At 42.0% G+C, this 23657-nt stretch overlaps 1 long non-coding RNA gene across 1 annotated transcript in view; it reads left to right on the top strand.

The window, feature by feature from the left end:
* Positions 1-729: 729 nt before the first annotated feature.
* Positions 730-23657, top strand: part of LOC140694313 (uncharacterized) — a 317389-nt gene continuing 294461 nt past the window's right edge. The window contains exon 1 of the long non-coding RNA XR_012070043.1: positions 730-985. This is a non-coding gene — a long non-coding RNA (uncharacterized lncRNA). The remainder of the gene's footprint in view (positions 986-23657) is intronic.

Below are 23657 nucleotides of genomic sequence, written 5' to 3'. Positions count from 1 at the left end.
CTTGCTTTGAGGAACCTGTTTGGTCCTCCTTTTATTTGGTGACAAATGCGCCCTTATTTAATTTGTTTCATTGTTTTGAAGAAGTGAGATGCGAATTGATTTAGGCAGCTGCTGAGGGATTCTTTTCATGGAGTATTTAAACTTGTAAAGTCAAATTCTGCGGCAACTTGCACGATTCCTGCTTTTATACAATCGTGCTCGGCACGCGGTTCCTGGCTGTCGCTGTGTGACGTGCGTGACGGCGCTTCCTGGCCGGCGGTCACTGGTGAGGAAGTGGCCGGCTTGGGGGTGAGCATCTGCAGGGGACGCTGTTGGAGGAAGCAGTCACCGTTTGGTTCTTTAATTTTTTTTTTTTTGCATTCAACTTCCCCGTGCCATTTACTTTACTTTGCCTTCATAAAGGGGCCGAATTGGGTCTAAAATCCATGCCACTCTTTTGTTCCCTTTACGAGGCTGGTTTTTCTGAGTATCAGGACAACATGGCCTTCTCCTAAGTAGCTGGCTCACCTGGATCTGTTGGACACAGGGACAGCTAAAAGGGCCATAGCTTCCTCTCTGCTTCAGCCAGTGGGCATTCAGAGCTGGGTCTGTGGTTTGACTCAGCAGCCGTGCAGACCTCCCTACCCAGGGATTTACTTTTAACCCATGTTGGTAGTAAATAGCTGAATCCGTTTCTGTTGCAGCTGACGTTCACCATTGACGGCCGTGTCATTAGTTTGTGGTAGTCAGTCTCCAACACCCCAGACAACCGTGAAGGAAGATGATTTGGCCGACCTAGGACCTTGGATTCTCACCCTCACCATGGTTCATCTCACCCGGTGGAAGGGTGTGGCCACCACCATCATGCTGACCATGAGGCCTTGTTTCTCCTTTCATGCTCTGGTCCAAATGTGGACACTTCATTTTTCACTGAATTTGTCTCACTTGAGACAGGCCAGAATATCTGAATGAGTCCATCACATTCTGGGTGGTGAACAGAACAGAAGTAAGTGTCGCAAGTAGATGGAGTCTAGGCTGTCCGGGTTGGCAATTGCAGGCTGGGATCTGTGATGGCCGGGCTGTACCCTGGACACAGGCCTTTCCCGTGGCTCCCGTGAGCCCAGGAGTTGGAGTGAGAATAGCCTTGCCTGGGTTCCCTCATCCTCATCTGCTCACTTTCAAGTGTGTCTGCTAATTAGGAGCTCCCCCAGACCTCGGGCCCTTCAAAGCTCAGACCACGGGAGAACCTTGACTCCCTTCTCCTGGGCCTCCTGTGTGAGAATCCAGTGCCTTCTGAGATGGCCAGTGGCAGGAGATGCCTCCCCCGCCGGGGAGCACCCTACGGAGGACTGTTATTCAGTGCACCATGCTGTGAGCTTGTAGGGTTCCGGCAATGTTCCCTGCAGAACCACACTTGAGATGGACTTATTGCCATAAATAACAGGACTGATTACAGGGCAGGGCCTGGGGGAGGGAAGAGTGGAAATTGAATGTGACCTCAGACAACTAGGTGGGTGCTGGGGCTGTTACTAAAATGGGGAGTCTGGGAGATACCTGCCAGGAATCGAATTCCAGAGTAAATGGTGGACATGAGGTATTTTTAAGATGCCATTTTTCATCCAAGTTAGGACTTCAAAGAGGCACTCGGCTCTATGAGACTGGGGCTCAAGTGAAGGAGCCGGACTAGAGATACACGATGGGAGTCGTCATTCTTAGCTGGTGTTCACAGCCTTGCATGTGAATTAGATCTTCTCGAGGGCTGCAGAGTGAGGCTGAGGGGGGGCAGGGCTGTGCCTGGGTTGGAGGAAAGCCCAGACCATGCAGCTTTGGTGTGTCAGTTAGCGGCGTTTGCCATTTTCTGAGCAATGCTATTTATCCTTAAGGGTCCGGGGGGTGGGCAGGGCCAGCCAGGAAGAAATCTGCAGGGAGGGTCGTGGCCACATGTGCGTCTTGGGAAGGTGCAGAGACTGCAGGGTCTGGGAGGGTAGAGTCCTCAGAAGCTGAAGTTGGAGTGGGGAGTGGGGAGAAGGTAGTCACAGTCACCTGTGAGGGAGGGAGGGAGGCCTAGGGAGTCCCCACCTTACCAGACTCTCTTTCCCATGAACAGAAGGCAGTCAGACAGAGGATCTGAGGTGAGAAGTGATGGGCAAAGGGAGGGAAGCCAACCTGGAGAATGGTGCTTGGAAAGTTCTGGAGTAGTCTCCCTGAAAAATAGTGTTAAAAATACCCAGACTCTTAAGAACATTGTTAGTGACTTGGGAGGAGGCAGTTGTTTTTCTGGCCTCCTAAGGGTAAGGCATGTATCCAGGGATACACAGAAGATACGGGTAGTCTGTTCTGGTGGCTTGATCGTTACCGGGGGAACAGTGCAAGTTTAAAGGGGGAGAAGGGCAGCGGAGGGAAACTAGCCAGGCCCCGTGTCAGGTACCAGTCGGCCGACCTACTTGCGTGTTGCATTCACATCCATGCCTCCAAAGTGGGCGGTGGCAGCCCCGTTTTGAAGATTGGGAAGCCTTCTCAGAGGGGTTAAGGAATTGGTCTGTTTAGAGGCTAGTAAATGCTGTAGCAGGATTCAAGCAGGGCCTTGTCAGACTTCAAGGTCATGTTCTCTCTACTGTTTCCAGTACTTCCCTGTTATACCTGGAATGGTGAAGTGGGTCAGTTTTGGAGCCTTTCAGAAAAAGTATGATTTAAGTGCCTCAGGACTGTTTCAAAAGCTCAGCGTTCTTTGATGATTCTGAAGCACGCAGTGCTTTTCGCCCCACAGAGGTAACGTCTAACTCCTTTGAAGATGACGTGGTTGCAAATGATGTACAGGTGCAAAACCAGACTTTGCAGCTTCTGAACGGAAACTCTCCAGTTCTCCCTTGGTCAGCTTTCTTCCGCGGGATGTAACTGTGCTGCAGCGTAAGCCTGAGCTTTCCGTATGGAGTGAGTGTTTAATATCCAAAGTTAGCATAAAACGGTCAGATGAAGAAAACCGACGTTGACAATTTATTTTTGGGTTCCATTAGTCAAGATATACTATCAGTTAATGACCCATATAGCAAATGAAATTCAGTATAGGACATTGCATTTCTTGCTTTCTATTTAGAGTTCTCTTACAGAATAAGGTTGCCTGCTTTGGAACATCAGCTCCACCACCACGGCACCTATCAGTTTGTTGGTGTGATTTCATTTACAGAGTGAATGTAATCTGGTCTTCCTCAGCCCCAAACACTCCAGTGCAGAATCACGGGCTGTAGCCATCTGTTAGTCACGCAAATACTTCTAAAATTATATGATTCCAGAAAAGAAAGAAGAGAGAGAGAGAGATTGCCTTTATCAAATTTCCTTTCAGTTCTAACTGCAAACTGTTGTTGAGCAGCTCTGGTTTCCTTTGGATATGAATATATACATTTCTTTGCATGTAACCTGGGTTTTGGACTAGAACACCAAGTTCTTGCTGTCCACAAGCCACAAAAATAGTAGCCAAATTGCACACGTGTGAAATAGTTTATACTTTTTTCTGAGAAAGTATCCTTGAATCTGGGACTTGGGCTGTGATTTTTGCTTTTTGATTCCCCCACCCGTCTTGTAATCTCTCACTCCTTCCCACGTGGCCCCCAAGGGTTCGTGGTCTTATTAGGAGCAGGCAACCAGTTGGTCTCCATATATTGCTGCTATAGACAGAGCCCAGACAAGACTTAAGGACATTATCAGAGAGGACTTCCTGGAAGAAATGGGCTCTAAATTCAGTTGTGAGGACAGAGTAAGAGTCAGCCAGGAGAAGGAGTCAAGAATGTGGCTCAGGTCGCAGGTGCAGCCCGGGCAGAGGCCTGGAGGCTTGTGGCGTGGGGACCCGGGGAGAGTGCCCTGTGCGGTCCAGGGTGGAGGGAGCCCCTGCTGGGGAGGACACTGGAGAGAGTCTGGGGTTTAGGGCTTTGGAATAAGTTGAGTTTTACTAGAACTGACACAGTAGGCAGTGAAGGGTGTCAACAGAAAGTGACCCTCAGGAAAGGTACTTCAGGTTTTGCTTCTGATATTCTACAGACAGAAGGATCGGGATGGGCGAGAGCAGGTATGTCTGTCCCTTTGAGATCCAACCCGTCATTTATTTATTCATAACACGTGCACTTCTGTGTGTATAGGGGAGAGAGGGTGTAGCCACGATAATAAGCAAAATGTATTTGCTTCTTGAGAGCTTAGCATTGTCAGAAGTTGACTTAGCCTAGAAAGCTCTAGGAAGAGAGGAACAAATTATGGAGGTTGGAGGGAGGGAAGGCTTCCTTGGGAAACAGTCAAAATGAGCCTGGAGGCAAGTGAGAGGTAGGAGCATGTCAGGGGACCCCTGAGGTCACTGGGAACCTGTGTACTGAGGTGAGGCTGGGCAAGCAGGGTCTGGGGTGGGGCTAGAACTCTAACAGGGAGCCTCTGAAGCATTTGAAGTGGGGTTGATGTAATCAAATGTGTGATTTGGGAAGGCTGCCGTGGCTCTGTGTGTGTGGCGGGGATGAGGGGGTGGGTGCCACCAACTGGGGGATCATTAGAAGACCATTCACAGGCTGGAATATGGGCATCGGGGCTACTTGGGGACGGCAGGGGCAGTGTGGATGCCGGCTTTCTTTATGGGGGCTTGTTAGCGGGGCCGCCCTAGAGGCACCTTGTGGCTGGAAGAAAACTGATGGAGGCTGCCAGGTGGACTTTCGTCTTCTCTCTTTCCCTTCCTTGTTTGATGATCTTAGCTCAGCCAACATTTGGAACAAAAGAGCTAATTTCCAGGGTTGCCCAGGACTTTGTTGAGCTCGTTCGAGTGAGATCTGATTGGATTTAGGTTTGTGTTCAGATCTGGATGTTCACTTAGCTAGAAACGTCCTGTCATTTCGATTTCCATATGGGTTTTTATCCTTGATAAAGATTGCTTTCTTGGTGAGAGGAAATTTAAAACAGCTGTTGTCTTTTTCAAAAAAATCATCTTTTAAGAATTTTAATATTCAAAAGAATATGAATATATAAAATATTTAAGGAAGTCTTTGGTGTAGTTTCTTTGCTTTCTGAGCTAATGTGGAGTTAGAGCCTTTGCATTACTTAATAGCACATCCTTGTCAGTATTTAAAGAGCTGTTAGTGAGCGCCCCAGGTCCCACCTCTCAAAGAATCGTTAAAGTTTGCTCTGAAAAAGTGAGGTCATAAAGGTCTTGTTTTCAGAAATCAAACGGTTTATAATACACAGCATAACTCCATTTATAAAATAATAATAAGTTCAAAACTAAGAAAGTGGAGGATAAATGATTTTTTTAAAGCCTAAACATAAATTTTCTTGTGCTAATGTTGCAACTGGAAATTTTGAAAAGAAAAATCCTACTGCAATATCATCTATTTGGAATACATATATGAGTTTCACGTTTGAAAAGTATCTGCGCAGTGGTTTTCGAAGTCAGGAGCATTCCTGCTCAGATACTGGCAGTGATGGTTGCTGGTTTTCAATGGAAGAGCCTAAATTTGCCTTCTTAGCTTTTTGGTTTTTTTATAGTGAGAGGGTTGAGTAGTGCTTTCCAGCATGATTTTGGGGCAATTTGAGGGCAGATGTCGTGTACCAGCAGTGAGAAATTTCCATGCATTTTATTTTCTGGACATCACCAGGGCACATGTGGGGTTTGTGCCTGCAGGCTGGAATGCGGCAGGACTCCTTGATCATTCACCTTTATGTCCTGGAGCTTCTCCGGTCAGTGAATGATTTTCTGTGGCTTGGAGATAATGTGGTCTGATGGAGATGATCAGATGTGCAGTTAAATTGCTATTACTTGAAGTAAGAGTAACCTAGAAACATTTCTCTAACAATACAGGATGAGGGAGGAGGATTGGCTGAGCTGCTTGCAGTGGGGAGTCTTAGTTGACTCCCTCACCGTGACTCCTGCCAATATCCACCCCAGCCCTGCACGGTAGTCCTGCCGAAGCAAGCAAGCACTTTGCTCAGAAACACACTGAATTTCCTTGTGCCTCTCTTTGTTGGCTTTTTTTGAAAGCACATTTTGCCCTTTGCTTAAATGCCATCCATGCTAGTCACCTCTTACACTCATTTTTCTGGCCTCGTCCATAAATAGCTGCTGAATGGATGAACAGAATATAGTATCTCCATGTAGTGGAACATTATTCACACGTAAGAGTTAATAAAAAAGACAAAAAAGAAGAGGAAAATGAAAAATGCCACCTGTTTTGGGAAGTCCACTTTGACTGTTCAACCCACACTTTTCCCTTTGAAACCCAATCACTTATGCTCCACTCTACTCTTTTTGATAGTACTTACCACCTTCTAATAATCTTTAAAGTTTTCAAAAACTAAAAAAGAAAGAGATGCTGATACCACTTCAAAATGTACAAGACTTGATAACAGCATGTTAATTGAAAGGAAGCAGACACAAATGGCCACATATTGTTGATTTCAGTGATATGAAAAGCCCAGAATAGGCACATGCAGAGGCAGAGAGCAGGTGATGTTTGGAAGGAGCTGGTTGGAGGGGGATTAGGGAGTGACTGCTAGTGACAGGGGGATTCTTTTGGGGTGATGAAGTGTTCTGGAAATAGAAGGTGATTAGGGCTGCACAACCGTGAGTGTGCAGAAGACTGCTGAGCACTGTCTCTGGAAGTGCCTGTTGTCGGGGCATCTTTATTTTTTTCTCATCCTGCAATGTGAAGAACCATCTTCTGCTCTGGCCGTTCTACTCCTGTGAGTGGTGCGGGTCAGAGACTTTGTAGAGTCATGTTTCTTTTTTCCCCCTGGCTGAGTGTAGGCAAAAAAGATTTAAGCCTGAGAAAGTGCTCCATCTGCAGAAATGTCTTTTAGATTTGCATGGTGTAAAAATCTTGAGATCTTTTAATCGTTGAGGCCAGTCTGTGGGGGGAAATACCCCGTGAAGCCTGGGTGAGCCGGGGAAGAGCCACACTGCTCTCCCAGACATGGGTGGGGATTTCACCCCCGTTCAGGCAGTGAAGGGCCCAGACCCGTGAGCAGACTTGACAATTGTGAATATTTACGTGTATCCGCTGCTTCATTTTGGATATTAATTTCAAGCTGAGTCAGTTTGTGGCGGCAGCCTCATCCTACATCAGGAATTTATAGTATCTGCTCTTTGAGGTGAAGACCTGACAGACTTGATTATTTAACAGTCTACCTTGAATTGATATCTCAGGTTCCTTTGTCAAAAGCAAACAGCAGAAATACAGAAGTCCTTTAATGCCAATGTGACCTGGAACGGGTTTAGTCTCTGTGCCTCAGTGGCCTTATCTGTGAGTGGGGAAGATGATAACAGTGCTTCCCTCAGAGGAGCTGGTGAGGGGAGAGTCAGAAGCACAAATGGAGGACTTACAAAAGATGCTCTTGAATGACCGAATTTAGTGCTCTCAGCCTGGTGAGGCCTGAGGGGCAGAGATGTCAGGACAGAGCAGTCCTAGCCGGAGCTCGATCCGTGATGGCAGCTGTTATGATCAGTATCACCACTGTGCGTTATCAGGTAATTTTAAGACTTGGTAATATGAATTCTTGAATAATGTTAAAGGACAAGACATCTCAGATCCAGTTTACATAGTCCTCAAGATTTCTTCTGAGAAATGGATGGTTTCTTCCCCATCTTAAATCTGAGATGAGTCTCTAAAAAATTCTGTATTCCTCCATCTTTTTGCTTTAATTTTCCATTTCTTAAAAAAACAATGTTTTTAAATGGAGTTAATGGGGACTGAACTGAGTGCCTCATGCATGCTAAGCACATACTCTCCCAAATGAGGTATAATCTCCTCCGTGATTTTTTTTAAATTTACTTTCTTAGTTTACAGAGGTAAGAGGCCTCTAATTCTTTTTCTGGAGACTTGTCCATGAACCTGTAAATCTATAATTAATGGACAAAATTTGGTTTATTAAAAAATCATTAGAATATTCTGCAATTCATCCAAAAGGAAATGCTCTTTGACTTAAAATGTTTCTCCTTTAAGGTGATTTCTCCTGTTTTGTCTAGCTTAATTTATTAACAGGCATCCTCATCATCATAATGACCAAACTCGCTGTGGGTGGACACCTACCTAAGGCTAAAATGCTTTCCTCATGTTTTACTTCATAGCAGGTGTTTGATTGTAGGTATCAGTGTCTCCTTTTTTGCAGCTGAGGGATTGAGAGATGGAGCAACTTGTCCCAAATTACACGCAGCAGGCTGTGGCTAGCTCAGTGCTGGAACCCAGGCTGCACAGAATGCATTCTTAATTGCTCCTCTAATCAGCCTCCCGTTAAGTGGTTACCCGAACACCTGTGACTCCATAAATGGCCGAGTTTAGTGATCTCAGACTGATGAGGCCTTGAAAGGAGAGACACCATTGAGAAGTTGAGACAGAGTGGCAGAAATTAAAATTGCTCATTTTCACAATTTTTTAATTCTCAGGTAATTACATAAAAAGTTGTTTTTTTTATTTTAGTGCTCTGTAAGCACTAAAAACAAAACATTAAAAATAATTATGGTGCAAAAGAGAAGTGAGCTCTTAAAGTCCAACCACTGCTAATGATGTTGCTTGTTTTTCTCTTGTGGCCCTTTTTGACAGAAATACTTACAAAGATTGAATTGGTTTTATGTAGTTTTAATATGGAAGAAAAGATTGTCAGTGAATATTGTAAGAAAAGTCTTTACTCTTTTCTTTCCTGTTGATGAATATGTACGTTATATTCATGGCTTAAGTACATTTCCTCATTTGTGAAATTTGAGTAATATCGTTTAATTTGTCTGACTGTGAGAGGTAGATGCCTTGTATACAAAGAACCCAAGAGGTGCTTAATAAAAGTGTGCTGTCACAATGACAGATATTTTAGAAGGATCAACTCTGAATACTAAAGAGTGTCGCTTATTTCTGATACATATTCAATATGTATTTGTATGATTATTTGAATATGGTTTAAAGTAACAAGGAGTCATTTTTTTTTTGGTGTAGTATGAAGTTTTAATGAAATCTGTATCATTCTAGTGAGACAGGGACTAGTTAAATTGCCTTAATCAGATGACCTTGAAGATTATTTACACAGAATATGTATTGTTACAAATCAGAATTTATGTTGCCGTGTAACCATCCACTCAGACATTTAAATTCGTGGGATTCTGACCAGATCCATTAAGTTTAGTAAAATCCATATTGATCATTTTCAGGGAATAAGCTCCTCTATTTTGTGATTAAAGAAAATTTTGATTTTTTTCTACATTCTTAACAGGTTTAAAATATCAAAACATTGATTTGACATGTCACTTTTTTAATAGAGAGAATAAAGCTCATGCTGTTTTATTATGTAAATAAATGTTTTGGTATGGCAACAAAATTGTATGATATCCTGGCTCTTTTAGTATTTTGCAAGATACTTAGATAACCTACTGTTGGAAAAATTCACAAACGTGAATTTTATGAATATAGGCCTAGTACAGATCTGTTGGTTTTTGCTACAGTGCAAGACATGAGGCATAGGAGAGCTTTGCTGCAGATTGCCAGGAGGACAGATCCCATGTCTCAGTTTCCCCTCCTGTAAAATGAAGTGGCTGAACTGGATTCTTTCCTCTTCTAAGATGAGTTTCCATGAGCCTATGTCTTCTGTTTATATTCAGGAGTATTAGCAATATCAGATTAAATACTGAATATCCCTCCCTTCCCCCGAATCAAAGTGCAGCATGTGCTACATAAGCGTTTATTTATCTGATACTCGTTACTGATCCTACAGGCAATTTTTGTGTTGCATCATTCCCGATAACCTGGAAGGTCATTTTAGCCATAGGTGGCACTGTTGCACCTTCTTACAGTCTTAACTTTCCTGTTTGTAAAAGAAGGCTTAAACAACGTTATTTTATTTTGGTTTATTTGCTTAATGCTTCAGAATAGCCCAATGTCCATTATGTCTGTCTAACTGGAAAAGTTATTCTGCTTATATCTTAGATTTATTCTGTCATCTCACTGTGAACATTTCAGACTTGCTGTGCAAACAATAGCAAAATCAGGCTTTTCTTCTAGTGTTAGAAACCAGTGAGCCGGGATTTTATAAAACAGCTAGAAGCGGCATCTGGAGGACCTTAAAGGTGAAAAGTGTATTGAGTTCCCTGAGTTTTGACCCCGCCGCTGTGTGTTAATTGGTGGTAGGAGATTTGGTACATATACGAAGGGGTGTAGTTTTTGATATGGTTTGCCTGCAAGCGCTGCCACTGAGCCACTTGAGCCTGAGTCAGTTCGTTTTGAGTTTTTCCCTCGTCTGTGAGATGGGGACATTCGTATCTGATTTGTAGAATTGTGAGAATTAGAAATTATGTGCAGTGTTTACCACAGTGAGTATGTCAAGAGGGCTCTTAAACTTTAGCTACTGTTTCGTGTGAAGCCATCATTTGAGAGTCTTTGGCAATTACTAACAAACAGGAAAATAAGAAGAGATGGTTTTATGATGAAAGATATTTGAGGAGGTTCCATAGTTCCTATACCCATAATTTAGCATCAGCAGAGTCAGAACTGTTACACAGTCGCCCTAAACCAACGTTAAGCCACAGAATTATTTGTTACTTCATATATTTTGGGGTTTAAGGAGATCCAATACTTATACACATGTTGTCTCCAGCAGCCTACTGAGAGATGACACAAAAGAGTATACAGGCGATAAATGTCTTCTTTGTTACTGATGAAGCCACGTTCTCCATGAACTTCAAGGCTGTGGGAAAATGCGTGTCATGATAACTGTGTCCCAGAAATACAGAATCACCCTGTCCCATGTAGCTCTGGGCCACAGCGAGCCTTCCCTTGAGAAGACCTGCCCTTTCATGCACAGGGCTTTCCTGCCATGGAGCTGAGCATCCTGCGTGCTTCCCAATGGTGACCAACACTGGAGTGAAAGGAAGGGTTTCACATGCCCTGCTTGTCTCCCTGGACTCACACCTCACTCTGTTAGTGTAATGAGTGCTAGCTGTGGGCCAGGGGCCGGGGGTGTGAAGGGAGAAGTACTCTCCATGGCCCAGAGGAGTGGTTAGGAGACATCCACTCCCTCAGTTTAAACAGGTGGTTGGGTGGAACATAAGGGTGCTCCCCAAGAGTGTATAAAAGGAGAAATAAGGATTTTATTTGGGACATAGGCTAGCCAGGAAACACATAAGATGATTAGAGGGGAGACTTGTAAAACAATTTGATATTAAGTTGACATTTGTTGAACACCCAAAATGTGCTACATTCTTTTCTGAGAGTTTTACAGAAATGAATCCTTCAATCTTCTCAACAAGCGAGTAAGGAAGGTTTGATTGTTATCCCAGTTTTACAGTGTGGAAATTGAGGCACACAGAGGGCAATTAAGTGGGCAAAATCACAGAACTAGTAATTGGCAGAGCTGGTATTTAAACCCTGGCTGTCTGGTTTTGAGGTTCCCAGAGATGGGCTTTGGGTGTTTAACATTATCAGCATCCCTGAATCTTTGTACCTCTGTGCATCAGTTAGCCTAGAAAGGACAGGGAAAGGAGTGTTACACAGGAGCTCATAGTCATGTCTTGGCCACTGTCCATGGAGAGTGCACCGTGATTGGCGTTAATTGAATTCTGGGCAGTAGATCTGTTCGTATAATAGAAATATAGTCCATTGAATTAATCTAGAAACCCTACCTGCTCCGTTTCTGTCCATGCTTGCCATGTGACTGCCTGCCCGTGATTGGGCCGTGGAGGAGAAAATGTACTCATGGTTGAACTCTGATATTTCAGTCTGGTTCATAGATTCACGTCTTCTGTTACATTAAAAAGTTAAGTTTCTGGTTTTCTTGCATCAGTGTCTCATGAGTTTGGTTAATGTGAAACCAGTCCATGGGAGCCCAGGGATGATGACGGTATAATTTCTGAGCACGTTGAGGCACTTCTACCCGTGCAGACGTGGCTGGAGGATGTCCAGCTTCCTCACTGATTTCCCCCAACAGCATGGTCCTCTCCCACCCCTGGATGTGAGGTTGGGAGCTCTCTGAGTAGGCCAGTCAGAGGCCGAGTCCACCAATCAGAAAATGATGAAGTACCTGGAAGTGGGTTTAATAGAAGACAAGGGCTTCCAGGTTGTCAGATGGGCTGTTCGAGTCCATTTGGTGAAAAGCTGTCCACTGTCTGTGGTTGAGCTACTTCTTTGCTGTTGAAAAGTCTGGAGTAGATGAAGGGATTTTAAAAAGCAGAAAGGAGTCATTTCAGGTGGTACGTCCACACCAGTGAGAAGTGATGGATGACCGCCTTTGTAAGTCATAGACAGTCTTACAAACTTCATAAAACAGCTTGAAAAGCTCTTCCATCTGAGTGCACTTCATATGGGGTCCAGATCATCACTGGTCGCACTGTGAGGGCAAGTAACTGATAATGGCAGAAAGGACACGGAGGCATCAAAAAGGTCTCAGTCACTTTCCCTGTTTAAAGGATGCAGCACAGTGTAATATATTTTAGCTGGTTTTTCACTGAAAAGTTTTTGGTGTTTTCTGGGACTCCCCAGTGCCCCAAGGTTCCATGCAGCTTGGTGTCCCCTCAGCGCAACACTGTCAGCGCTTGCCCTGGGCTGACGCGGTGTCACGGGGAGCAGGACGGTCAGCGTCCCCGGCTCCTCCGAGCTCCGTCTCCTCATCCGCAGAGCCGGGTTTCTCATCCGTGTCTACTTAGTAGGGTTGCTGAGAATCACACGTGATGCTTCAGGTGTGACTTGTGGTTGTCTCTGTGATTGGCATATAGTTAATATTTGATAGAAACACTTGTTTTTTTAGTATAATTGTAGCACCTAGATTGCAGTGGTTTTTAGTCTGCATTTTTTATAACTTTATTCTTATTTTTAAATATGCACTTATTTTTATTTTTTTTTTGGAGGTACTGGGGACTGAAAACAGGACATTGTGCATGCTAAGCAGGTGCTCTACAACTGAGTAATACACACCCTCCTTTTCTGCACTTGAAAGTAAATATTGCTATACGCAAAATAGCTCTTAAACACCGTCATGGGACCTAGTCACTGTATAGACAATTGAACACGTATACTATTTCAATAGGAATAAATGTTTTTGAGACATACATTTCTGAATCTGTTAATGTGCTTAAAAACGATCATAGGTAGTGATAAACACGAATCTTTGATCCAGTACTTCTTAGAGTCTGTTTTGCCATCAAGGGAAATTACATTCTACAGAGAAGGCTAATTGGGTCTCTTTGATATTTGGATGGTTTAGCAGATGATGAAGGCTTTCAAAAGCTGACAGTTTTGTATTTTAAAGTAACTACAAAGTTACCTTCTACAAGTTGTAAGCACTAAGCTTGTGAAGTGCCCAGTAATCCAGGGGGTATGTGTCTGTGTCTGTGTCTGTGTCTGTGTGAACGTTGGTGTGTGTGATTTCAGGAAGGTAGAAAGAAATTCCATATAGACTTCTGATACCTTTCTCCTCCATTTCAAGGTGTTGGCATATATTTACACTAATAAATTGATATTCAGTTGTCATTTGGCATATTGGGAATAAGACTTTCTCATACTTGTTTCAGAAGGGTTAGGGAGCATGAGCTTAGGAAATGGGAGGAGATAGAGGCAGGGAGCTTCTTTACACTTTGTGCAGAATTAGAAACAGTAACTTTTCTCTTTTCTTCTAAAGCAAACTGGCACTGAATTTTAACATACTATTACTCAGAATTGCTTTTCTGATCAGATACAAGTACCTCAGATTTTTAAAGGCAACATGAATGATGACATGTGTTTTAGCAGTTATTTTTAAAAGTAGTCTCTTTTCAAGTAAAAGGCTATAGCCTGTTCTTTCTTCCAGCGGTACAAGAAATTCTCATTGTTCTGTTGAAATGATCTATGTGCTTACTTTTTTTTTTTCTTTAAGTGCTTTTTTCATTGTGGTTTGAATGAATGTTTAAAATTTCTGGATTTTGATCTTTAGAACATGCTGATTTAACAGAACTGTTAAAAACCTGATTGTTCACTGCTCCTTGTTTGGTGGGGCACCCTATTGATTTCTGTTGTCTGCTAAAGAGTGAAATTCTTCCTTTAGCCTGCAGATCATTAAGTGAATGGTTTGCAGTGTGCCTTTAAAATTATTTGTATGCATTGAGCATGTTTGTCCAGTGAATTTTAGATTGACTCATTGTAATGAGTTTGATTTGATTCTGTGGCTTTTGCTCCTCTCCACAAGAATTTGAATTCTCTGTTGCATTTTGTATACGTGTTCTTAACAGGGGAAGAAATTTTGCATTTTTTACAGAGGTGGGTTTTCCTATCCCCTCTGAATGCCTTCTAAAATTGATACAATTAAAATCAGTTATTGCAGTGCATAATTATTTCATAAATTATTTTTTGGCATAATCAGAAACAATGACCAAGAATGATAATAAAAAATACGAAAACCTTCCTTCCTTTGAAGAATAGAAATCAGGTAGTCAGGCTCCCGCATGCTTTGTGCCTGACACACTTACTCTCATGTCATTGTGTATCATGATTCGGAGATGGTATTGTTTCAGGTTTATAGATTTTTGTTTTAACATTTGTGTTGAATTCTTTCTCCAGGCTGATGTTTCCTGTTGGGTTTGTGGAAAGAGTAGAAGGGAAAAAAATACTTTGTTTTGTTTTCAGGAGGCCTGAGTTGATGGGAAAAGAGTTGAGGGTGGGCTGAGGAAACGCGTGACACTCCCTCTCCTCCTGGCTGAAATTGATAAACAAAGAAATCAATTAAGTGTATCGATATTTGATCAAAAGATGTTAGCGAGCCCAAACTGGCTAGAAATGCACAATGGAAATTACTGAATTCAGCTTCAGAATGAGGTGCTTTACCAAGTAGAAGCAGCTTAGAGCAATCAGAAAATCAGTAATATGATGAGATATAAATGGAATATTATATCTTTTATTGCTGAAACTTTTCTACCTTAAGTTGTGTAGAGCTAAAATTAAGTTTCAAGCACCAGGAGTTAAGAGAGTGAGTGGTACTGTAGGATCGTTATTCACGGATGTGCCTAGACCCTGATAGAGTGGCTGAAGATGGCAGGAAAAGACCCACATCCAGGATTTTCATCCTAGGGTGTTCTCCATAATGGTTCCATGTGGAAGCAGATGATTGGGTTAACAAATTGTAACACACCCCAGTCGCGTCTGAATTTTAAGAAGAAAAAATATGCTTTGATACTGCTTTACAAGCAAGTTCCTGTGCATCCTCACTCCAGACTCCTTGCCTTAAAAAGCAGAGACAATGCTTTGCTTGTGTAGTTGAGGTTTTAGATAGCACTCTGCTGGTTGTAAAGCAAGGACCGAGACCCTCAGCTATAAACACTGGGCTTGTGTGTTGTTAGATAGTGTATTATCCCCAAAACAAGGACCTGGCTGGTCTGGTGGTCTGCTTTGTAATGAACATATATAAAAATGTATCTTGTTCCCCTCACCCATGACTTCCCTAAAGATACACTAATCCTTTGTACTCATTGTGTATTCTACAATCTCTGCCTCATCCTGTCTTTCCCGAATTTCCTCCTTACTATCTCACAACTGTTAACGAAGTTTTCCTTTGATTATACCCTATAAATATGGGAGCATTTGAGAGGCTCATGGAGATGGCTCCCTACTCCCTCTCGATTTCTTGACTTTTTCCACAGAGTCTTGAATAATCATTCCGTGTCAGTAAGACTTCTGCCAGCCAGAACCCACAGTTCCAGGTGAGAAGGATGCAGGCTTTATCTCTCCTACCGGAGGCAGAGACAGAAGAGAATTGAGATATGCTCCCCTGTGATCCCTTCCTGCCCCAGGTCTACTGCAGTTCACCTGCAGCCTTCTGGCCTCTGCTCAGAGGGCCTCTGTCCCAGGACTGACCTCAGCGTTTTCTTCCCTTGTCAATATTTCCTGTGCCTTTCAGAACTTGGTCTCTTCTCTGCAATTCAAACCTGGCAGATGTGATGGTGGTCAGCGTGCTGTTGGGCAGTCCTTTGGGGACCCCCAGGAGCCATGCTGATTCTCCTGAGTCTCTCAATCTGGGTTACAGAACAGTCGAGCACCGAAGGAAGCCCATTCTCGAGAGGTCAACAGAGCATTTCATCACTTTCATTTTATTTTTCATTTTATTTTTGGTGGAGAAATTATTTGTAGCGAACTGTTCCAGATATTCGCCGCGTGCTTTCCTCATCACCATTCCTTGTTGTCTCTGGTGCTAGTTTTATAAACCAGGTTTCTTCTCTGGTCATTTCTGGCAGCTGGGCTTGCCGAATCCTTGATCTGTATTTGAAACAGAATGCTTCCTCGTGATGTCAAGGTGATTTTCCTATTTCTGAATATTTCGTGTACACTCAGCAACTGTTTCAAGTGAAATGCTCTTGTCCAATTTCAGTTAACTCACATTTGCTGATCTCCTGCTTTCATGCTGAGAGCAGTTTCTTTTTCCTCTAATAAAAGTTAGCAATTTGCATTTACTATGGAAGATACTGGCCCAAGGTCCTTTTCTTCTTAAGAGTTTTAATACAATTCACCCATTAAAATGTACATTGGTTTTTACTCTATGCCCAGAATTGTGCATCCCAGTCAATCTTAGAACATTTTCATCCCCCCAACAGGAAGCCCCGTATGCATAAGCAGACATTCCCATCTTCCCCATGCTCCCCCAGCCCCAAGGAGCCACTTTTCTCTCTGTGGATTTGCCTGTGCTGGACATTTCATGTAAATCGAGTCACTTCATTCATATAAGTGGAAACGTCTATTGTGACTGACTTCTTTCACACTGAGTAACGTTTTCAATGTTTGCTCATGTTGTGGCCTTAGCCACTATTCTATGCTATGCTATTGCTGAATAACATTCCACTCTATGGCTGGGCCCCACTGTTTACCCATTCATCAGGTGATACGCATTTGGGTTGTTTCTGTTTTTGGCTGTGATGAGTAATGTCGCCGTGAACACTCATGTGGTATTATTTATGTGGATATTTGTTTTCAGTTCTCTTACGTGTGTGCCCAGAGAGCAGAATTGCTGGGTCAGTCAGAAACCAAATGTTCAAGTCTCTGAGGCCCTGCCAGGCTGTTTTCCGAAGTGACCACGCTGTGTTACGTCCTCACCAGCAAGGGCTGCGTGCTCCGCTTCCTCTGTGTCCTCTTTAGTGCTTGTTACCCTTTTTTTTTTATTATACCCTATTGTAGTGAGTGTGAAGTGGTTTCTCCTAGTGGTTTTGACTTGATTTCCCTTACAGCTAATGCTATTGAACATCATTACATTGTGCTTTATGGACATTTGTATATTTTCCTTGAAAATTACCTTTTCAGATACTTTATTAACCTTTTAATTGAGTTGCCTTTTTATTGTTGAGTTGTAGGGTATGTTTTTTTCTTCATTTTGAGATACAAATTCCTTACCAGATAAGTGATTTGAAAAAATTTTCTCCTCTGTGTTGTTGTTTCACTTTCTGTATGGTTCCCTTTGAAGCAAATTTTAAATTTTGATGAACTGCAATTTGTCTCTGTTTTCTTTGTTTCTTGTTCTTTTGTGGTATTATTTAAACTCTGAGGTATTTTATTTAAGCTTTTATATATAAAATAACTTAATTCTTAGGACCGTTATAGGAGATGGGTGCAGTTGTTGTCCCCAGTCTATGGATAGGAGACTGAGATGCAGAAAATTTCACTGAAATATCAGTGTCACATCTACCTAGTGCTGTGGGATTTCAGACCCTCATGTTTGTCCCCAGCATTTGTGATCTTCACCACCATGCTCCACTACTGCCTGGAATCGTTAATGAAAATGACTTTCATTTTTTGATTTCTTGTTAGTTTGTTTTCTCATTGGGGACCTCATCTCCTTATTTTCCTTTCGGATATCAGTGTAGATTTATTTTAGGTCTCATGTAGGCAGAAGCATTGCTATCAGTTAGCTTCTTTATTACTCACTCTCCAGTGATGATTGTTGCTAGTTGACCTAACCAAGTCATGCTTAAGTCTTTCCTGCTAATGACACTAAAAACAGTCATGACTTATAGAATGCTCAAAGAAGAAAGTACTTGATTGATTTTATTTTGCTACCCAATCAAACCAATCAAGTAAAAACCCGTGTTGACACAGACTATAAGCCCTCCAGAATAGGGTCACTGTCTTCCTTGTGTTTCATTTATTTGGTCACAGTGTCTGGATAGTGACTTGCTGTCCAGCAGTTTTGTGAGGATAAGGTGCTCGTGAATCATTGTAAGGACAGAATTTTGACAACAGACTGTGTTGTTCATTTCACAAGGGAAAAGGTAATATAGAAATACTGCTCAGATCTATTTTAAAATTAAGCTTGGAATTTTGAGAAGAATTCAAGAAACCATACAAAGCTCTTTTTCACTAATTTTAGATCTATCTTAGACACATATGGTTACATAGCAGAGTAACTTATCAAGTACATTTGACAATAGGAGTGTAAAATTGATTATTTGTTTTAGTTGAAATATTCTACCTGGGATAAAGTAATCAGTGCCCATAAATGAACAAATATGTTTGTATTTCTATGCAACATGGGAGCAGAGTTCATGTTTCTATATAATATGTATGACTATGTGTTTTAATCTGTCTTTCAGTGTTTTTATAGTTTTTCAGCAATGTTGTAACTTCAGAATTCTTCTAACATATTCACTCCCGATACTACTGCAGTTTGTACTGTGTATCCTATCTTATGCATGGGATTCCACTGTCCCCTCAGTGAGGAATTTCCTCTCGTATTGAGCTAGTAGCAGAGTTAAAGGAACAGTGATTTCAAGGCCTTTGCTCTCCACGTGTTCGCAGTTGCCTGTCAATCACGATTTTCCCTTTCTTGTGTTTTCATTGTGCAATTAGAATTTTTGAAAATAATTATTAATATGTTTCACCAGTCTCCCTAGAAACTTGATGTGTTTGTGCTTTTCAGTTTTCAATTTATGAAAATTGTAAATGCACACTTGTTTTTAAGTAGTCCTTTTTCACTAGGTATTTGTTTACCTCTTTATAGTTAAAATAATTTTTCCCCAATGAATGAATCGGTGTGCTTGTTTTAAAAGATACCTTACTTTTTATTTTTCTTATTCTAACAGGTATATTCGTTGTACAGAATTTAGAAAATAAGGATAAACACAATAATAACTTAAAAATGGCCTCTAATCTCACTTGTAGATACAGTTGTAATGTTTGAAATTGAGAATTACAAGTCCTCTCACTTTGTTCTACTCTTTCAAGTACGTTTTGGTTACTGAGACCCTCGAATTTCCATATGAATTGTAGCAGAAGCTAGTCAGTTATTGCAGAGGAGCCCGCTGGGATTGTGATCGAGACCACGTTCTATGTGTGCTTCACTCTGGGGAGCACTGCCATCCCAAGAATATTGTCATCTGATCCAGGAATTTGCGTGGTTTGTCTTTCCAGGTATTTATGTCTTCTTTAATTTATTTCAGCAATGTGTATGGTTTACATAGTATTATTTTACTTTAATTTTTGCCTTTATACTGAGGACAAGTGTGCAAGGTACCAGGATTAGAATTGTATTATAGCCCCGCAACTTGCTGCCACCATGGACGCTGCGGTCTCTCTTTGCCATTTGTAAAATCTCGCACAGAATAGGACCTAAGTAACTCTCTCTTGAAAGAATGATTATATGATTGCTGGATGATGCTTCAGAGTCCTTGTGATGATGTCTTTTTCCCAGACTTTCCCCTCTTCTTAAATATGCCCTTTCTCTTCCTTTCCTCCAGCCTGGGTTTCAGCCTGCCTGTGGCATTGATTTTCCTTGTCTGTGGACTCTTCCTTTCACTAGTTCATGATAATGTTACATGTCGGCTGTGGAAACTTGCTAGATGTCAAGAAAGAGCAAATCCATTGCATGCTAATATTTTTAGAGTGTGTTATTGAATTATCAATTGAAATTAAATCAGGCTGACCCATTGAGCCATCCCCTGAGCTCTTTTTGCTTTCCTACAGGTGATACTGTTCTCGTTGCTGCATGTGCCCTTCCCCCAGACTTAGTTTTGGAGTTGAGTAAATCACCATCACTGGAGCCCTCTCTTTAAAAATGAAGAGAACATTTGCTCCTTCTCCCTGCTTGGGGACTTGGATGAGATGAGGTAACAGATAAAGAATGGAGCCACACCTCATTCTGACCACTGCTCTTTCCGTTCATTTCTCCAGGGGAAGAGTACAATTCAAAAATATAAAGATTGTGAGCTAATGAAATATACAAGACAACCGATCATTTATTAAATACCCTTTCATACCAGAAACAAATGTATTATACACACAATAAGCACATAAAGTACGGTAGTACTGTGGTTACAAACGTGGGTCCGAGTTCGAGTCCTGCTCTGGAGTGACAAGTCCTGTGAGATGGAGAACTTGTAGGTCGGCTTAGCCTCTCCGGACTTTTTTTCTGTCCTGCAGAGACAGGGCTCGCTAGTCATCCCTCCCCCGTAGAGGTGCTGTGGGTTGTAAATGACGCGCGTGGGCAGGCCGAGCACAGCTGCTCTTTCCTCGTAAGTGCAGGATAGCACAGCTTTTGCGGTTACGGCTTTATGATCGCACCGTGTAGACTCTCAGTGCTCCGAAGGGATGTCTTGCGGATTGGAGATGGGTTTCTCACTTCTGTAAATACCCAAAGATTGTGTTATTGAGCCTTGCTGATATAAATCTATTCTTTAGAAAGTACATAATGTAGATATATTTTTCAAACATGCATGCTTTTTTTCTTTTATTATTTATACGTCTACCCTCTCATCATGTGGTGTGACGTTTCATGGAATCCAGGAAACAGTCCTAAGCCACCTGCCTCTTCACACTTCTTCGTGATGGTTTCCTTCCTTGACTAGAAGAGGGTTTTGCATTGGAAATTTTGTTTGCTCCCCTTCTCTTGGAGTCTCCCTGTTTGTCTTCCCATCTCTCACCTGTCCATCTGTCCATTTCTCTACCCACTCATTCTTCTAACTTGTTCCAAGAAGCACTTCAGGCAGCTTACAGAAGAACAGATACCAAATAAACAGGTGAGAAAATGGGGCCAAGTTCACAAATTGAGGCTCGGAGTTGAGCCTGTGTGAGATTTGCAGGCGTGAGACACACGCCTCTGCCTTGTGACTTATAAGATAGACAGCATCAATGTGCCTGAGGCTCCCAGCACACACAGGGAAGCAGGGTTTGTGGGAGATGCTCACTGGCTGTGAAATAAATAAGTGGCTTAGGAGAAGCCCAGGCTTTCCAACTACTAAGACTTAGGAGAATATTTTGAGTGTCTTCCAAAATCTGAGTATTGCATCTTTTTTTTTCAGAGTTTTATGTATAGTTGGTTAACATTCTATAACTGGAAATTTCTCCAAAACTGCTGCCCATGTGAGTCCCATGACTCGGGAATGGGGTGGTTCTGCTCATTGACGGGTGTTGGCCAGAAACGGAAAATGACAGCCTCAAAGGAGCCTGGGATTTGTCAGTTATGTTTTGTCAGTGCTGTAGATTTCAGAAAATGCTTTTACCGTTTCTCTCCATCTGAGGAAGCAGCGTGCTCTCTTCCCAGCATCAGGAACTCAGGGTCTCGGGATGGTGGGGGCTGACTGCACTGCCGTAAAGACAGCTGAGCTAGTCACTGCATGTGTGGTGCTTTCACGTAGTGCATTTCATGTTTTTTAAAAGGTTTCAACAGGTAGTTAATTAACTGAGTTAATTAACATTTAATAAATATGAGGCTTTTTTGAAAAGACAGTTATAGGCAGAATATAAGTTGTGAACACTTTAAAAATGGCTTCAATACTGAAATTTCAGTAGGGAAGATTCAGTTTATCTTATTTCCGCCTCTCTTTAAAAGTGAAAAAGGAACAAGACAGAAAAAGCAGAGGATTATTTCTGTTCTTCCTCTCGGCTTGCAGGTGCCCTCACCTCCAGTGGCATCCATCCAGACACCAGCACTGACACTGGCCGTGCTCAGAAATGCCTCAGCCCTGAAGACACAACTGACAAATAGAAGGGAGCCGCGGCCTGTTACAGGGGGTGCTCTCACTTTGTGGGTCCTTATGTAACTGCGTGGTGTTATTCAGGATCGCCCTTTATACACTGTGTGACGGTGCTGCGGTGTCTCCTAGTTATTTGTTTCTGTAACTACTCATATATTTTTTCCAATGTGTGGTACTAGAGATCTAAAAATGCATTTTTCAGATGAAAAATAATGTGTATTTAATATAAAAGTCTGAAAAAAGAGTCAAAAGAGTCTATCCTGGTCCCAGTACTCAGAGATAATAATTAACACTTTAACATCTATTTTCTGTTCTTTTCATCAGTGTGTATCAGCTCTGTCATAAAAACCAGCGAGCACTGTGTGCCTGTTTACTGTGTGGAGACCTCAATTTTCCATTCGGCTTATTACACATTTTTCTACAATATTCTATCTCCCCTGACATGATTTTTAATGACCAGTATAGCATTCTGTTTTGTGGAGGCATCGTCCATTTTACTTTGTACTTAAGTAAACTTTTAAATTCCAAGTATACTTAATTGAACTTCTGAAAAGAGAACTGTGGTGGTACCGAAAGTCCCCTACTTCCCTTCCCCTTTTTTCCTGAGAGTAAAAGCTGCTGACAATGTGGAGTATATATTTCATGACCTTTATGCCTTTGTCATATATATATACACACATACATACACGTATATGAGAAATCTATGTATATGTGTGTGTATATATGCTTTATTGAAAAATAAGGCCATACTATATGTTTTCTGCAGCTCGGTTTATTCACTAACGTATATATCATAGACGTCCTCCCCCTCCAGACTCACCCGGTCCTTTCAGATAGAGTAAAGGGGTCTCCTGATGTGCAGGTTTGGTCTCTTGTGTAAGGACACCTTTCGTGGGAGAGTACTGTGGACAAGGCCTTGGACCACGCCGAAACGCCGCAACTTTAGTGCCCACAGCTCGCCGTGATTTACCGCATCATTGTCTTGATGGTGAACACTTAAGTTTTCTCCATTTTCCACTGTCAGAAAGGGTGTTTGACTGGCATCCTTCTTGTACAAACATTCCTGTGATCTTGTATGAGTATTCCTTTAGCTAAGGTTTCTGGAAATTTAGTCCTTGGATGTGACAACTTCATACATCACAGGATCCTTTCAAGTGAATCTAGAAATTCCTTCTCCTGTGGGGAATGAAAAGATGTAGAATAAATTATGTAACCAATTCTCTATCGCTGGATATGATTTCACTTCAGCTTTTCTTCCCACCGTTGTAAACAGTGCTGTGTAAACGTTCTGATGAGTACATCTTTTTGAACTGATTTTTTCTAAATGTAACAAGTCCTAAAAGTGGAGTTCAGCCTGTGTGCACACACGTTTTTCAGAGTTTACATATCCATTGACATGTCATCCTCCAAAAGATCGCTCACAGTTTGTTGTCTCAAAGATGGACACTAGCTATAATATCTTTTAAACATATTTGCCAATATGATGAGCAAAATGATTTTCATTATTTTAGTTTGCACTTGATGACCAGTGAGGTTTTGAGCAATTTTCACTCATTTGCCATCTGACTTTTAAAAAGTGAATGATCCCTTTTGTCCTTTGCAAACATTTAAGTGGGGGAGCTTCTTGTTGCTTTGTGACAGCTCTATGTATTTTATGAACATTAGCCCCTTGTCTTCATCAACATGTATCACAGAGCTTTCCCTTGTCATTTTTTGCCTTTCATTTTGTTCAGTAGGTTCATTTTTGTTGTGGCCCAAAATAACC

The sequence above is a fragment of the Vicugna pacos genome, unplaced genomic scaffold (assembly GCF_048564905.1).
Source record: "Vicugna pacos unplaced genomic scaffold, VicPac4 scaffold_21, whole genome shotgun sequence".
Taxonomy (NCBI): Eukaryota; Metazoa; Chordata; class Mammalia; order Artiodactyla; family Camelidae; genus Vicugna; species Vicugna pacos.
Note: the sequence above shows the minus strand (reverse complement) of the source record. Positions and strands in the feature narration are given on the sequence as shown.